Below are 17,654 nucleotides of genomic sequence, written 5' to 3'. Positions count from 1 at the left end.
TGGCACATTTCACTGGCATATGTGAGATAGTCCACACCTGTGGAGTAACGGTCAGCGCGTCTGGCCGCGAAACCAGGTGGCCCGGGTTCGAATCCCGGTCGGGGCAAGTTACCTGGTTGAGGTTTTTTCCGGGGTTTTCCCTCAACCCAATACGAGCAAATGCTGGGTAACTTTCGGTGCTGGACCCCGGACTCATTTCACTGGCATTATCACCTTCATTTCATTCAGACGCTAAATGACCTAGATGTTGATACAGCGTCGTAAAATAACCCAATAAAATAAAAAAAAATATGTGAGATAGGCCTATATATGGCAATGGTAAATAGTTATGGTCCGTAGTTTTTTGCATGTATTTAATTTCTCGTTATTGTCAGCCACTGCCTATTGGATCACATCGCCTTCATAGCATGTTATAGTTAGATCACATGATTCATCACTTCCTCGTGAGAGGTACATTTGAAGTAGGCGTCTAAAGAAGATGACAGGGCTGCCATCGAAAGCCCAATTCACCTGGCCGAGAACCTGAGAAGAGTTATTCTAGGTTAGGTTAGGTGTGTAGTATTATGTGAGAGGTTAGGTTAGATTTAATTAGGTGTGTAGTATTATTACTATGTTGGCGACACTGAAACCCACCGTCACATTAACGCAATACGACCATATTCTTCATTCACCCACGACGAGTGTCGTATATAAGTTTGGTACGTATTTAGGGCGGGATAGTGGGCATACAGCTCTCCTAGTGATCACATCAATTTCTATTAATCAATAGTTTCATTTTATACGTTATTTGAGTGATTTAAAAAAATGTAAGTAGTGGAGTTTCTGTGATTTTCAATTACGTATACCAATAATGTGGAATGTTTCTGGAAAAAAATGCAAAAAAAAAAAAAAAAAAGGAATAAGTAAATGTGTGGCACTGGGACAGAGCATCTGTCATCCTACTTGGATGAATTTATGTGGAGACAGTTCTATTAATACTTTCAACACTGAATTAGACTATAAAGGTAATTAAACGATTTTTATATTGAAAATAGTTACGGCTGCAAACTAAAACCATGTTTTTATTACTACATTATATACATCTGACAGAAGCCAGTGAAGCAAAGGAAAATTGTGCGTTCTTTGGTGCAGATTTTCTGTAGAATTACCTAATATGATGTTATATAAACGTTATAATCTTACAAAAACCTAGTCTAATGAAAATAAAATTAAGATTGAGGTTAAGGTTTATGAATACAGTAGTTAACATTTTAATATACAATAACCATTTCATTTTAAAGTTATATAACATGTCCGAAAGGCGAGAGACATCATGGAGGAAAATGTTATTACAGAGCAGCTACAAGAAGCAGTGTTTAATATGTACAAAGGATGAAGCAGAAGGGGAAGATGTCTAACCAAAGGGCCTCTAATGACAAGAATTGTAAATCGTGTGGTTGTAAGTAGGCTTAGGCTTACATATTTTTTATAGATAATATTTGACAGAATCAGTACAGATTTTATTCAATAAGCATGCATCCATAACAAACTGTGGGCGCGCTTCTGAACAGGGGCAGCGGCATTTCCCCTAAGGTTAGAGCTCAGTTTAGGTGTGTGTGTATTAATCGAAAATTAGTGGCTAGAAAATATTGAGACTAGGACGCATGTTTATATGACAGTTTTTTCGATTAATACACACAAACCTAAACTGTGCTCTAACCTTTGGGGAAATGCCACTACCCCTGTTCGGAAGCGCACCCCTTCATCATAAACTATAGCTAGACCACTTAGAAAAGGCAGCTATGGCAGAAACCTAAATCATTTCCTTCTCCCATACTCGCTGCGTGTTCCCCTCTGTGCATTCCCCGATGTCGATCACCAATCAGAATCTGTGTCTTAACCGAAGTTGGCGGTGCTAAGTCGCTATTATTGAGACTCTTATTGGATTGTGTTCTTTACTTCCGCTTCAACCATACATTTCTAGTCAAAATATTTGTCCTCTGTTTTCCGCACATGCTCGCATAATTTCGTCTATTTTTCTGGGGAACATTCATCCATGAGTTTATGATCAAACAATATTACTCACGTAAAGACATGTCAATACTCTGGTTATAACTTAAACACACAGCACTATTACTAGTATTCATTTATTTATTTTATACTACCACTTCACTTCACTTTGGCGCAACTGTACTCCCAATGAACTCAGTGCTTGCCATGAACAAGAACTGTAGGAGGGGAGATTAGCGCATGCGCATTACAACTGCATTTACAAAGTGGTATCCCTATAGTGTATGTGGTGGAGTTTAGTCTTTACCTTCATCTGCATTTTGAAAAATTTTAAACCTACTTAATAAATAAAATGAGAAGAACCACTGCTAAGTCCCATCAGTCACATACTTTTGTATGTACAGGAATAATGTTGTCAGAAATTTTGAAGAAGAAAAAAGCCAAGGTAAATATCTATAAATACTGGTTTTGTCCTTTCGAGAAAAATACACTCCAAAAACCCCAGATTTTTGCCCCAAAAATAAAAACTCTAAGAAAAAATGAGTGGAAAACGTTAAATTTGAAATAACTTAAAACAAAATTCTAAAAACTTCCAACTTTCGCATGTAAATTCAAATCACAAAAAATTCGCAAAAACAAAACACTTTAAATATAGACAACATCAAAGTTACATTTTAATTTATAATAACGATCATCTTAACATTCCTAAGCTAATATAGTGTAACTTAACCTAACCTATGTCAACAACGAAACAGTTCAGTAAATAGCAAACTGCGATCAGTGACTTGACATTAATGAAGACGTGGATACATTTCTCCCACTTCCATGAAAAACAGTGCATGCATTCACGATGATCTGGATATGCCCTATTAAACATCAACTCTGCTAAATATACGACATCCATAAATACAACCTCCACACTAATCACCATCACAAGACGTACAACTACATGCTTCTTCCATTACCAGTATAATACCAAAATGACAGAGACAAAATGAAAACAATGGGAATATCGAATTAATGTGATGTCGTCAAACATCGATTTATACACGTTGGCTCGTGACAGAATCTTGCGCGGACTTGGTTAATGAAAACCTAAACTAACCAAACCTAACCTTCGTATATGCAAGATGTGTAACAGAGCACGAAGAAAACTGCTTGATTTGATCTAGAATGTACACGCGAAAATAAATTCACGTAAAGATCACTCCAGCACTGCATGAGAAGTCAGAGCGTGTGGCAGAGCCAAACGGTTCCTATCAAACACAAAATGGCTGACCACCACTTGCATTCGACTGATATTTGTAAGTATGTAAATATAATAAATCTGAACTATGATTGTTTCCCACTCACTTTTTTTTTTCCGAATTATGAATAATAATCAGAAAGGTTTTTAAAATACTAATTTCACAAAAGATCAAAACCAGTACTTATAGGTAATTACCTATAATATTTATTCAGTAATATAGAATAATAATATTATTATTATTATTATTATTATTATTATTATTATTATTATTATTATTATTATTATTATTATTATTATTTGTCCCAAGTACTGCAGCTTACAATATATGTCTTTAGCAAAAATTATAAAAAGAAGCATAGCCTGTTATATGTTTACTTGTTACAGATTTTGTTACACCACAGGGAAGTATGTATAAAAATTATTAAATATAAAATAAGATTAATATAAATATAATCTCCATATTTTCATTACAGCATTCATATAACTCACTTTCGTCATTAAGAATGATTTCGAAGGAAATGTGTTTCAAATGGAAAAAAGAAGACAGTTACACATACATACATACATACATACATGTAAGAGAGTGAAAACATTCAGTTCAAGAGATTTTGCTTTTTAAAAGAATGTGTGAGAAAGATGGAAATGTGAGAGTCCAAAATCTGTTGTTTTTCTGAATGAAAGGTGGATTTTTATGAATGGTAAGCTTTATTACAATATTTTAGGATAGTAAAGAGAATAAGATATGATATTATTCATCCCATGTGCATTTCATTTAGAGCAAACCAGCTATTGTTGGTGGTATGTTTCAGAGAGTCATCTGTCGACCTGAGGGAGGATGTTTGGTCATTGATCATCATATATGCTGGAACCAAGGATGGATTTGTTTCTGATAATGTAACTACAATTAAACTATGTATTTCAAAGTAAATTTTGTTATGTTTTCTATCTAGACTCGAAACACATTTTCTCTTTTACAGGTGCAGATTTGATATTTGCATCCAATTTGAAGACTGGCAAAGATTAGCATGGACCATGATTAGTGAAACATTTCAGAAGTGGGTGGAAAAACATCTTACTTTTGGGTTGAGAAATTTAGAACCACCTCCTATCATTATTATGGATAGGCCTAATGCTTCCTACATCAATAAAATTGCATGCAGCAACCCACAACAAACTGGAGAAAACGTTAGTTAATAGTAAAAATTTATATAGAATGTGTGTGGTAAACAATACCATTAAGTTACATTTGCATTTATGTCTCAATGTGAATTTCATAGACATGGCTGAGACAGAATAGAGTAATAGTGCCAGAAAATGCAAACAGGAATAATTACAACAGCTTTGCAAAAGGAATAAAAACCATTTGGAAAGATATTTCTGTAAACTGACAATTGATAATTAAAATTACTTTTTTTTTTCTTTTTATCTAATGGTGAGTACTTTACTGTCATTCACCCATATGAAGTGTAGACCAATTTACTGATAAGAGTCATTGCCCAGGATGCATCATAGGAGGCCGGTCTATGTTACACCAGCATTGTGGTGAGATGAGAATGGTGATTTGTTGGGATGCTACAGGGGAATTGGAGCTCCCAGAGAAAACCCTGTGTTATCTGGACCATGGGCTTGTCCAATACTTGTTTTAAATCAGGGATACATCAGAGATCGAACCTGGATCTACAGGATCCATTAGTATGCTTTCTTCTACAGACACTTCAAAATATTGATGAATGAGGCCTAATGATCTCATCACTGATAATTTCAAGTGTGTTGTTTTCTAGGACTTAGCAATAGAGTTTCACTTCCACGAATAGCTATCATGGTCCTCCAAGAAGCCTAGTGAGACTTCGTCAGTGTCTCTTCAAATACGTCAATGTCTCCAAAATTCAGACACCTCACATCAAAACCCGCTATTTTTTTTTCCACAAAATATGACATAGCTAGATTTCTGTACCTCCAAAACAAGGAATTCTTTGAGGGTAGTATTTTGCTTCAAAACTTGCCATATCCTTGAGATAGATTGCATTGAAAGTTTAGCTTATTTTCAACATTTCTGTTTCAAAGCCTGACGAAATATTTTTAGATACAATTTAAATTATGTAGTATTAATTTGCACACTATGTGCTGCCCGTGTCTCACGTCCTGAGCCGAGAGCTTCCTAGTGCTTATAACCACGCCTCTTAGGTCTGCTCAGACCGTCACGGCAACTGCAGTGTCTGGCATGATAGCATATTACGTGTTCTGAAAACATTATCTTATGCCATTCCAGGGGTCTTTATTGTTTTTAATACTGGAGACTCTAATTGTGATTACAACTATCGCTATTATCTGTGATGGCGATTTCTGGAAAGGTATGTACACACTAGGCCACTCTTCGTTCAGTCTGGACAACTACTGAATTACCATAGAGCAGCGTTTCTCAAAGTATGTTGCCAGGGTTCCGTGAGCCCTATGTGATTTTAGATTTTATTTTATACTTTTTTCCTTACTTGGTTATTTAACGACACTGTATCAACTACTAGGTTATTTAGCATCGATGGGATTGGTGATAACGAAATGGTATTTGGCAAGATGAGGCCAGGGATTTTCCATAGATTACCTGACATTTGCCTTACAATTGGGGTAAACCTCGTAAAAAACCCAACCAGATAATCAGCCCAAGCCGGAATCGAACTCGCGCCCGTGCGGAACTCTGGATCGGTAGGCAAGCGCCTCAGTCGACTGAGCTGTGCCAGTGGATATCTCATACTTAGTGGATACTATAAAAATATATAAATGTTACGAATATATGAATCAATAATAACATGAAACCACCGATAATAATAATAATAATAATAATTTTCCAATAATATGCATAATAATAATAATATGTTTAAAGAACATCTAAAATGGAAAATAATACTTATCACTTTCATCACTGGATTCTCTGCAGATGTGTTCACTAAAACAAAATACCGAAGCAGACAAAATGCAGAAGTAGAAATGAGACTACAAGTTTCCACCATGAAACCAGATTGCAGACTTAAAAAACAAATACATTCATCCCACTGAATAGAATTATTAAGATAGGGCCTACTAGCTTTCACTTGTCTGTAATTATTAGGCCTAAATACTAATGAAATATTACAAGGACTCTGCAGTTACACTACAGATTAAAAGGGGTTTCACAGTGGATAAAGTTTGAGAAACATTGTCATAGAGGAAAGAGTTTACGGATGTGTACACATGACAACCGTGATTGCGATTAGGTCGATAATCTCGAGTAGACTGTAGTCTACCACTGGTGTTAGTGTTTAATTACAGGAATTGATGAGGACATAATTTGTTTTGTGAGGGGACAGCCTATACATTCGCTTGTCCATGGCTGGTCTTGCTTCATAGCTGATGAAAGGAATGCTGAAAAGGTCACTGTGTTGAACGTAGGGTAGTAGGCTACTAACTGCACATATGGTACCCAGGACCTCCCTCTCTGCATCTTGCTCCACAAAGAAATAGCTCAGGAAGTGAGACATGGGCAGTGCAACATTTCTTCTTGATCCTAATTTCAATTTTCCCCCCTTTTCTACTGAGATTTATATGATTATTAGACGTTTTCATTGTTGACAGCATAATGTCCACTATACTTCCATTAAAGAGTTGTTCAGTTATTGCGAAAAGGGGCTAAGTGTCATTACTTTTGGTAATTCGGCAGAAAATATTGGTCCATATGACAGATATCATTGAGGATCAGTGTCAGGTTAGGTTTGGTTTTTTTCAGGCATTTGGTATGCCAACCAAAAAACGTATAGGCCTAATGCAAGACATATCAAAAACCTCAACAAATTAAACCTGACCTATCACTGATCTTTGATGATGATATTGATGTCTGTTAAAGCGAGGAACGGTCCTGCAAATTACAGTAGAATCCCTATTAACCGGCACCAAAGGGATCAGACTAGTTCTGGATACGAGATTTTGCCGGATAATTGAATACGTACCGGTATATGCAAAAAAAAAAATGTATTTCATGGAGCCAAATGTTGAAACTGCAGCCATGTGAAGCTTATTCCTCTATCACTTGCTCATAACTGAATGGACATAAAAACTGTGTGGATTTTCTTTATAAAAACACATCACACAACATGAATAATAAATTACTTTTAGGTCGAATATTCACTGGAAATGAAAGTTCGTGCAAACTTCCTAATATGGCAAAACTGATGGTCTACACTGCGGCATTGTAGCAGATTTAAACATTTCTTTTGACCTAGCCAAAAGTGCCATTGTTTTGATATTGTCGGTTATTTGGATGCCAGTTATGAGGGATTTTACTGTACCTTTCTTTCTTACATAAAACAGATGCAGATCGTCTTTTAACATTGACTATTTCTGTTTTAAATCAACTTCTGTTTTTTTTCGGTCTCAAAGAATCCTATGATACCAAGATAGCTCCACCGAACCTGATCAAGGGGTGGTTAAAGGTAGAAACTCACTTACCACAATGAATCTGTATGACACTTTCGGATTTTTATTCTTTGCATTATTTGAAATGAAGCATCGCCCACTTGGCCGTATTGTCTCTGTCTACATGATAGGATTCCATCCAGAATTCTGGCCAAAGAATTCTAAATGGATTTCTATACTATCAAAGATCGGAATAACGAATGTCTTGGTAGATCGGAATAACGAATGTCTTGGTAAATATATCGATTGCAAGAGATCCAATCACAGTAATATTGAAGGTGTAATGAAATGGATGATGTGAAGCTAATTTTATTAAGTCCAGCAGTATGAATAGCTTTATAATTTATGAAATTAAAATTAAAGCAGTGTAATATGGAGAAAAAACATATGGAATGAGATTGGGTAATACTAAATTAACCAGATATGTCCTTCATAGTTTATTTAAATTACAGAGCTGTTCATTTTATTTCCTGGTTCAGTTCAGAACACTACAATGAAATAAAGCACTCTAGTGGTACATTACAACACTATTTGATGATTAATTCGGAAATGCGAACAAGTGAGAGATACTATAATAAAAATCCGAATGCAAGGAACGAATTTTTGCCTGTGAGTGCCTACCTTAAGGCAGAGTATGTCTGAAAATTCGACACTATAATGACTAATTTCAGAATTATCAGCTCGTTGTGTAAATGCTGGTGCAAACATAATATGTCTGTCCAAAACCATAGTTATTTTCTTTATATATAAGTTAACTGTAAGCTGCATTTATATGGTTCAATTTATTGAAAGAATCAAGTTTAAAACGCACATTCAATTAAGATACATGAATATTTTGTGTCTAGATGGTGCGCCATTTTAAATGTCATCTTCACTACATACATTTATTAATTCATATTAAATATCATTCTTACAGGCATTGCTTGAATGTGGAAAGTTAAAAGAAAAGTTGAACCGTGTCACAATGATAAAACTATTGCTCTTGCAATATATATTGTCCATCTAAAGCAGGCATGCCAGAAATTAGACACTGAATGTGCAGTTATGTGCTCGGATCGCCGGTCTGTGCAGACTGCATCATTCAAGCATTGCTCTTACCAGTTCTTAGCTGGAGGGGTGTACAATAATCTATTCTGTACTTCTAGGGTTGGATTAAATAGGCATTTGGACATTATAAACACACTTAGCAGAAGGAAAAACACAGTTATTATCAATGTCTATATTTGAAAATTTTAATACAAGAAACTTTAGGCTTATTCAGTTACACTTCACAAAGTAGTGGTTTGTAAAGCATAATTTATTAATATGTTTTTTATAAAGTATTTGAAGAAAAAAAAAATATTGCATTAATTTCGAAACAACAAAAAACGAACTAGTATTTCATTTTACTTAGTAATTATTTTAAAGTAATAGACCCTACTCTTTCATTGTTCGTCAAGCATTATTATTTAATGGGACCATTGGTACATAAATGTTGAAGAAAACATTATACTCCCAATTAATTACATGCAGTAGGACATTGTGAAGTTTTTACACTGAAAGCGTGTTTGTCAACATAAATTAACATTAATATTAATAAATACTAGAAATTAAGCTTAGAATTTAAATTCACATACAGTTTATTTGGAAAACATTGAGAGCAAGTATCAACAAGTTGGGAGCGTTACTGAAAGAAATTAAAAGTGTAGTTCATAAGCTGTGAAGCGACGATATTCTCTTTATGTCAGGTTTAAAGATTTATTAATGTAAGTATATTAACATAATATAGTGACGTGAGATGGAAAATTTGCCATTATATATTTTTCCACCTTGCTCCTTTCAACTTCAAGAGCCTCACATATATTGCTCACTATATTCTCATCACTTATCAGCTTATGAAATGAAAGTCGTAAGTTGTCTAACCTTTGATGGCTGTGTTAGTACATACTCCAAAACAATGCCATTGTCAAGTTCGTTTTGTCGTGAGAGACCTGATTAAGAAATAAGCGCTGGCAAATATCATACTTTGAGAACTTCACTAATTGATGTAAACTGTCACAACATTATTACCTCGATGGGCTGATGAAAGCCTTTAATTTTAAAATAATTATTGTTGGCTGAGGAAAACATTATAAGAATTATGTTATATGATTCGTAATTTCTCTTGTTCTTTATTTGTGAACTCTTCACTTTATTTATCATAACTCATTCACAGACGTAGCCAAATCAGCACCCGTACTGAAACTGTGTTACTTAAACAAAAGCCGATATACTGCTGCAGGTACTATATAGCTCTGTCGCGCGCCCCTCCAAGGTGATTCACTCCCTCCAGGTAGGGGAATAGAAAGTGCACATCGCACAGAGACACTGCACAATGTGCAGGGTTTTGGCATACCTGATCTAAAGCATACAAATTGCTGTAGAAAGTGCTATGTCTTCCATCAGTTAGGACCCTTCGTAGGTGGCTTGAGAATTTAGGCATTCACATGGTTTGAATGAAAATATATTTTCTTCGATGAAAGTAAAGGCTGAGCAACTGAGTGTTTCAGAATGTGTAGTCTCCATCGTATTTGATGAAATGTCACTGCAAGACAATACAGTAGCGTGCAAATTAATCCGAACACAACATATTTTTACATTTTCTTTCATTGTTGGCCTCACAGCTGCTCATACCGCTTTAATTGACATCTGTAGTACGTGTAATTCCATTGTTGAAGGTCTGTCATTATTTTTTTTATAATATGTGACATTTTGCCTGTTGTTTTGTACTTACAAGCATTTCAGTTGTGTTGAAGACTTAATACTACAATCCTGTGTTCATTCTCACGCCTTCACAAATGAATACATCTCCACGAAAACGGTCTAAAATTATAACATTAGCAGAGCATTCTTCTATGACACAGAGGCAAATTGCTGCAGAATGTCACATCGGTTTGGCTACTGTTAATTCGATCATAAAACGATACAGGGAGACTGGATCCATCACACCCCAGAAAAAAGGAAACTGTGGCCGGAAAAGGAAGACTTCACCTGCAGATGATCGTTTAATTGACAGGAAAAGTAAATTAAATCCTAGACTAACTGCTGCCGACTTAACCCGCGAGTTAATGGCTACCACTGGGGAGAATATTCACGTCACAACATTGTGGTGTAGGCTTTTGGAAGCTGGACGAAGGGCTCGTAAGCCTATTAAGAAGCAACTGCTAACCCCTGTTATGTGCAAAAAACGCTTAATGTGGGCAAAATTACATCAACACTGGACAGTGAATGATTGGAAGAATGTACTTTTTTCCAATGAGTCTCATTTCGAGGTCCATGGCCACCGTGTTTCTTACGTACGAAAAGGATCCGAAAAAGTAACAGCAGCTCATCTCCAACAAGCAACAAGTAATGTTTTGGGGTTGTTTTACACATGAAGGGCGTGGAGCATTAATACCTGTCAAGGGAATGATGAATTCTGACAAATATATTCACTTATTGGAAACCAGAATCGTACCCCAGCTGCAAAAATCATTTCCGGATGGCAGAGGTGTGTTCTAACAAGACCTGGCACCATGCCATACGTCTCGAAAAACTACAGAATTCTTCGACAAGAAGAATATTCAGGTAATCCCCTGGCCAGGCAATTCACCCGACATCAACCCCATTGAGAACTTGTGGTCAATTTGCAAAAGAAGAATGCAAAAAATGGATTGTTCTACGAAGGAGAAGATGATTTCTGCCCTCATTGGTGTATGGTTTTGTGATGAAGAAATGAAGAATATTTGTGGGAAATTAGTGGAATCCATGCCAAATCGACTCAGAGCTGTTATTAGGAACAAGGGAGGCCACATAGATTACTGAGGTATGTCTTAGATCCTTTTTTTAATCCCGTTTGAGTGTTTTTGCATAAGTAATTACGTTGTTCGGATGAATTTGCACGCTACTGTATCATTTACAGTGCAAGATCAGATGAGTTTGATGGTTTTGCAAATCATGGTGGTCATTAACAGAATATGATATGATATGATATATTTCGTCACAGCACTTCTTTACATGTAATGGTGGACCTCACATTCATTCATTCATTCATTTATTTTATTCCATAGATCTTACATGAGCAATGAAGCTTTAAGATGTGGAACATGTCAACATTTTACAATATTACAATTACAATTTTTACAAATTTTTATACTTTTACAATTTAGTAATTTTCTACAATTTTTACAATTTTGTACAATTTTTTACATTTTTTTACATTTTTTTACATTTTGGCGAGATGTAGTGAGATGAGATGAGGTCCGAGGATTCGCCAAAATATTACCCGGCATTTGCCTTTTCGGTGGGGGAAACCTCGGAAAAACCCAACCAGGTAATCAAATCAAAGGGGGTAATCAAATCAAAGGGGTTGATGTCAAGGACTCGCCATAGACCATCCGGCTTCAGTCCCACGGCTGGGGAAAACCTCCGAAGAAACCAAAGTCCAAAGGGGGGTCCAACCCAAGCCCGAACGCAGCTCCGGATCAGCAGCCCAGCGAGTCTGTCGACTGACCAACATCGATGGCTCTACTAAAAGTATACAATACATAGCCAATCAGATTATTAAATTTACAAACGCAAACGATCATTCATAAGTTGAGCTATATTATAATACAAAACAATTTAATTAAATTTAAGGCATAAACAATTCAACCAGTTGTGATATACAGAAATTGATAATACATATCATGCAAACTACTTCAAATTACAAACACAAACAATTTATCAGTAGAGCTATATAGATTACTATTCAATTTAAAGCATATACAATTCATCGGCCAAATCTATACAAATATATACAATACAAAGTAGCATACTTTCATTAAGCTATACAAATTTGTGCAATTAATATCAAGTAAATTAATTCAATTTATAATCATAAACAATTCATCAGTTGAGCTATACATATTACCATTCAATTTACAGTAGGTCTGTATACAATTCATCAGTAGAGCTACACTGACTAGTAATCATTTAAGAACATACAATTCATCAGCCAAACTATACAAACATATACAATCAAATTAGTTCAATTTACAAACTTATTTTCGTTAAGCTATACAATTCATATGAAGTAGATTAATTCAATTTATAAGCTTAAACAATTCATCAGTTGACCTATACAGTATACTATTCAATTTACAGTACATACAATTCATCAGTTATGCTAAACAAAAAATACAATACATAGTAAACAGATTAAGTCAATATAAAAACATATTTTAGTTGAGCTATATAAAATTGTACATGTCATTTAAGTAGAATAATTCAATTCACAAGCATAAACAATTCATCAATTGTGTAGAAGGTATGAGTATGTAGAAATTTGGTTAATTCTTTTCTGAACCTTTTCTCGTTGTTCTTCAAATCTTTAAGATAATTAGGCAGTGCATTGAAGACTGTTATACATGAATAGCGAACTCCTTTTTTAAAACAGCTTAGACTAACAGAGGGTAGATGAAGATCTGATTTATGTCTTGTATTAAAATGATGAATGTCTTCATTAGTACTGAATTTATCTTGGTTCTTAATATACAGCATCATTAGGGAAAGAATGTATTCACAAGGTAAAGTCAAGATTTCTAAGTTTCGGAAAATATTTTTACATGAGGTCCTTTTATGCACACCGGCCATTATTCTTATAGCTTTCTTTTGTAAAACAAAAACGTGTTTAGCTTCAGACGAGTTACCCCAGAGTATTAATCCATATTTCATTACAGAGTGAAAATATGCAAAGTATGACATTTTAAGTAAGTTTATATCACCAATAGTAGATAAGGATCTTAATGCATAACAGGCAGAGCTGAATTTACGAGTAATACATTCTATATGCGTTTTCCAGTTCAAGTGATTATCCAATTCTAAACCAAGAAACTTTGTGCTTATAGATTCTTTGAGATGAGTTCCATTTAATCGAATACTGTAGGAAACCTGAGCACTATTGTGTGTACTAAATTTGACTGCACTGGTTTTATCAACATTAAGTGCTAGTTTATTTGCATGGAACCATTCATTCATTAGATTCAGCACTGTATTAGAAGTGTTTATAAAATGATCGTATTGTTTGCTTGAAATAATTACACTTGTATCATCTGCAAATAAAATTACATGGGATGAATTGTTTATGGTCAAGGCTAAATCATTAATATAAACTAGAAACAACAATGGACCTAAAATTGACCCCTGCGGAACACCATGTTTAATATTTCTAAATTCTGAATAAGTAACTTTATGACTATTTGGTACATTTATTTCTACTTTTTGTTTTCTATTTGATAAGTACGATGTAAACCAACCCAACATCTCATCTTTAATGCCATAAAACTTCAATTTTTTTACTAATATACTATGGTCTACACAATCAAATGCTTTAGCCAAGTCACAAAAAATCCCACCTACATGTAGTTTCGAATTTAATGAATTTAGTATTTCATCCACCAAACTAAAAGCAGCATTCTCTGTCGATTTTTGTTTTCTAAATCCAAACTGTTCTAAAACTAATATATTGTTGGACTCCAGGTAATGATATAATCTATTATACATAACTTTCTCAAACACTTTTGAAAATGTTGTTAATAATGATATGGGTCTGTAATTAGCAATAGTACATTTATCTCCCTTTTTGTATATTGGTTTTACTATTGAATATTTGAGTCTTTCTGGAAAAATACCACATTGCATTGACAAATTGCATAGATAGCTTAACGGAGGGGATAATATTTCAGAACAAGCTTTCAGAACTTTACTTGGAATTTCATCATATCCAGAGGAATATTTTGTTTTTAGTTGTTTTATCACATGCATGATTTCTGCTGCGGTAGTGGGAATAAATTTGAGACCTAAAAACTCAGTGTTAAATGCATCAGTTAGGTAACCAAGTGCAGCATCTTCTGCACAATCTTGAATGTTTAAGTTCTGAATAATATTTATATAGAAGTCGTTAAAATGATTTGCAATTGATTTTGGGTTATCTATTTTACTATCATTGATTTTAATGCAAGTAATATTTTCACTCTTTGAATATCGATTAGTTTCATTTTTAATAATATCCCAAATAGTTTTAATCTTATTATCTGAATTTTGTATTTTTTCATTCAGATACATTTTCTTTGCATCTTTTATAACTTTTGTCAAAGTTTTACAGTAATTCTTGTAGTAATTAAGAACATGAGGATCATCACTATTCCTACTCATTAAATATAGATTCCTTTTTCTAGCACATGATATTTTAATTCCCTGAGTTATCCACGTGTTTTTACTTTTACATTTTTTCACCACCTTGACTGGAAAACATTCATTGAAATAATTCGTAAATGTAGTGAAAAATGCATTAAATTTAGTATTAATATCAATGGTATCGGTACTATATACATTTTCCCAAGATTCATTTTGTAGACATGTATTTAAATGATGAAGAGATTCAGCATTTATAATCCTTTTTTTTATTTTTAGATTAACACTTTGGAATTTTTCACTCATATTGAAAACACTTAGAATTTGTGCATCGTGATCAGACAGGCCATTGACTAATGGTACTGTTGAATAGGAATTCAATCTACTTTTATCTATAAATATATTATCAATGGCAGTACTACTTCCAGCTTGTGTTCTGGTTGGAAAACTTACTGTGTGACTAAGATTATAAGTTTCAAGAAGTGAGTTTAATTTTCTTTTACGTGAGCTTTCTGATAGATAATCTATGTTTATGTCACCACAGATTACAAATTCGGTATGTGGTTTATAAAGTCTTTTCAATAATGAATCTAAGTTAGTTGTAAATTTCTTATAATCTCCCATTGGCGCCCTATAAACACATAAGATAATTAAATTTGATATCTCATAACCAATTTCTGTATCTGGTGCCACCATTAACATATTATTACAATAACACATTATTTGCAGTACACGTCTACACAAATACTCCCAATTACACTATGTACCTTTTTAGTTATTTGGTCAAAACTCCCCTTCAGTATTTCTCCTACATTTCATTTGCTATTCTCTATTTGTTCCTTAATCCTAATATATCTAATATTCTATACTACTTTCACACCCCCTTTATCCCTAACTACTATTCACTAAACTCTCAATTTCAAATTATCTCTATAAATTATCATATTGCTCAGCACCCATACATTTAATTATTTGTTCTATTTGTTCTTTGACCTTTTCTCCTATCTTCCTCTTGTATTCATTTACTGTTCCAACGTTCAAATGTTAGTACTAATTTTATGCTGTCACTTGTTCACTTCTCTTAACCCTTTCTCACTATTTTCTCTCATTCCTATTTGCTCTCACTTTCACTTTCTCACTATTTTGCTTACACTTAATCCATTGTCACTATTCTCACTTCCTATAAATAGCCTCCTTATATTTTATTCTACACGTCTGCTTATGCCTTTCTCTCTCCCCTATACATCTCGATCTTTTCCTGTTTCCCTTTATTTGCACTTTTTGATCACATCCACATTTTTTTAAACATATCAAATATCTCTGCTATATCCTTTATTTCTTCTTCTATTCCACTTTTATTTTTTACCCCCACGCTTTCACTTTCACATACTAGATTTCCACTTACACTTGCACCCTTATTCTTTTCACTACTTTCTTCCCTATCATTTCCTGAATCTTGGTTTCTCTTTTTATCACCATTCGCCTTTTTTCTAGCGCCTGTGTTTCTTATTCCGTTATTGTCAGCATTCCTTCTGGAGTGCGCTAACCTTACCGCCATCGTATGGAGACTAGGAATCCGCTTACTCTGCCTGATCACGTTACATTTATCTTCTCCTTGTGTCAGCACCTTTACACTTCCTCGTACGTCAGTATGTGGGTTCCTGAACTAATTACTATTCGCTCCTGTTACCATGTGTTGATCTGCGACAATCACTTGTTCCGTCCTTGAAGTTGGGATGATTTTCTTCTGCTCCTTCCCTCCTCTTATGTAGCTAACATCGATTCTCTGTTGCCTTCTCGTTGTCTCCCTCTGCCAAGTTGAAATATGTCCACTGTCTTCTTTCTTTCTTCCCGTTAGTCCAAATTCTGGATGATATTCATTCCTCAGGCAAAACTCCAGATCATACCATTTTCCGTTCACTTTCAGTTTATTTTAGTACATTCAGTACATTTTAGCAAAGTGACTCTTCGCCCTCACTGCTTTCATATAAGGTAGTAGCTGTTTTCTTCTATTTCTTACTTCAAATGGCATATCTTTTTCCACTCTCACTCCTGAACCACAGAGCCGTCCTAGGTTATTCATAATAGCTTCCCTTACTTTTGTATTCCTAAAGCTCAAGAAGATAGGTCTTTTGGTCCCGTTCCCTAACCTGTACGTATGGTCGACATGTTCTTCTCTCAACTCGATATTAAAGATCACTTCACATAATTCTCTCACTTTCTCAAAGGTATCCACCTCTTTTTCCCGGCCCCTTTCTTCGACCCCGAAAAATATTAAGTTATTTTTCATTTTGAATCTTGCGTACACCACTTTTAACACTTGAATATAATTAATTGATGAACTAGTGGACTTACTCGTGTTAAATATGAGTAATATTTAACACGAGTAAGTCCACTAGTTCATCAATTAAGTTATTTTTCCTCATCTTGTGATCGTAGTCACTCATCTTCTTCTTTAATTTGTTATTCTCTGCCCTCAGCTCTTCTATCTTTTCACTGATGTTTTCTACCTTTAGTCTTAAATTTTCTAAAACCTGGTTCTTCATTTCTACTTTTGCTTGATTCAAGCCTGCATTATTATTCCTTTCCTCTCTACTATTCACTTACTTTATCATTTCCTGATGTCTCTTTCTGTAACCACTGTTCCATCTTCTCTTACTGTATTCTTCGCTTCTTCCTCAGGCCAATAGCCTTTATATTAACAGAATATTGTCCATGAGCATGCAAAGCAGGCTATGGTTATTTTAATTAGGGATGTTAAAGTTAATTTTAAATAGGTTACTACCTCACTAGAGATGGTATG

General features: G+C 34.6%; 1 long non-coding RNA gene across 2 annotated transcripts; it reads left to right on the top strand.

The window, feature by feature from the left end:
- Positions 1-400: 400 nt before the first annotated feature.
- On the top strand, positions 401-4,662 carry LOC138707306 (uncharacterized). 2 transcript variants are annotated; one of them, XR_011334157.1, is made up of 5 exons: positions 401-1,004; positions 1,335-1,438; positions 3,712-3,936; positions 4,048-4,132; positions 4,216-4,662. It is a non-coding gene; the product is annotated as an uncharacterized lncRNA (long non-coding RNA). The 2 variants fall into 2 exon arrangements; XR_011334158.1 differs by lacking the exon at positions 3,712-3,936.
- The last annotated feature ends 12,992 nt before the right edge of the window (positions 4,663-17,654 follow it).

Source organism: Periplaneta americana, chromosome 10, assembly GCF_040183065.1.
Source record: "Periplaneta americana isolate PAMFEO1 chromosome 10, P.americana_PAMFEO1_priV1, whole genome shotgun sequence".
Lineage (NCBI taxonomy): Eukaryota > Metazoa > Arthropoda > Insecta > Blattodea > Blattidae > Periplaneta > Periplaneta americana.
This window is presented reverse-complemented; position numbering and strand designations above follow the sequence as displayed.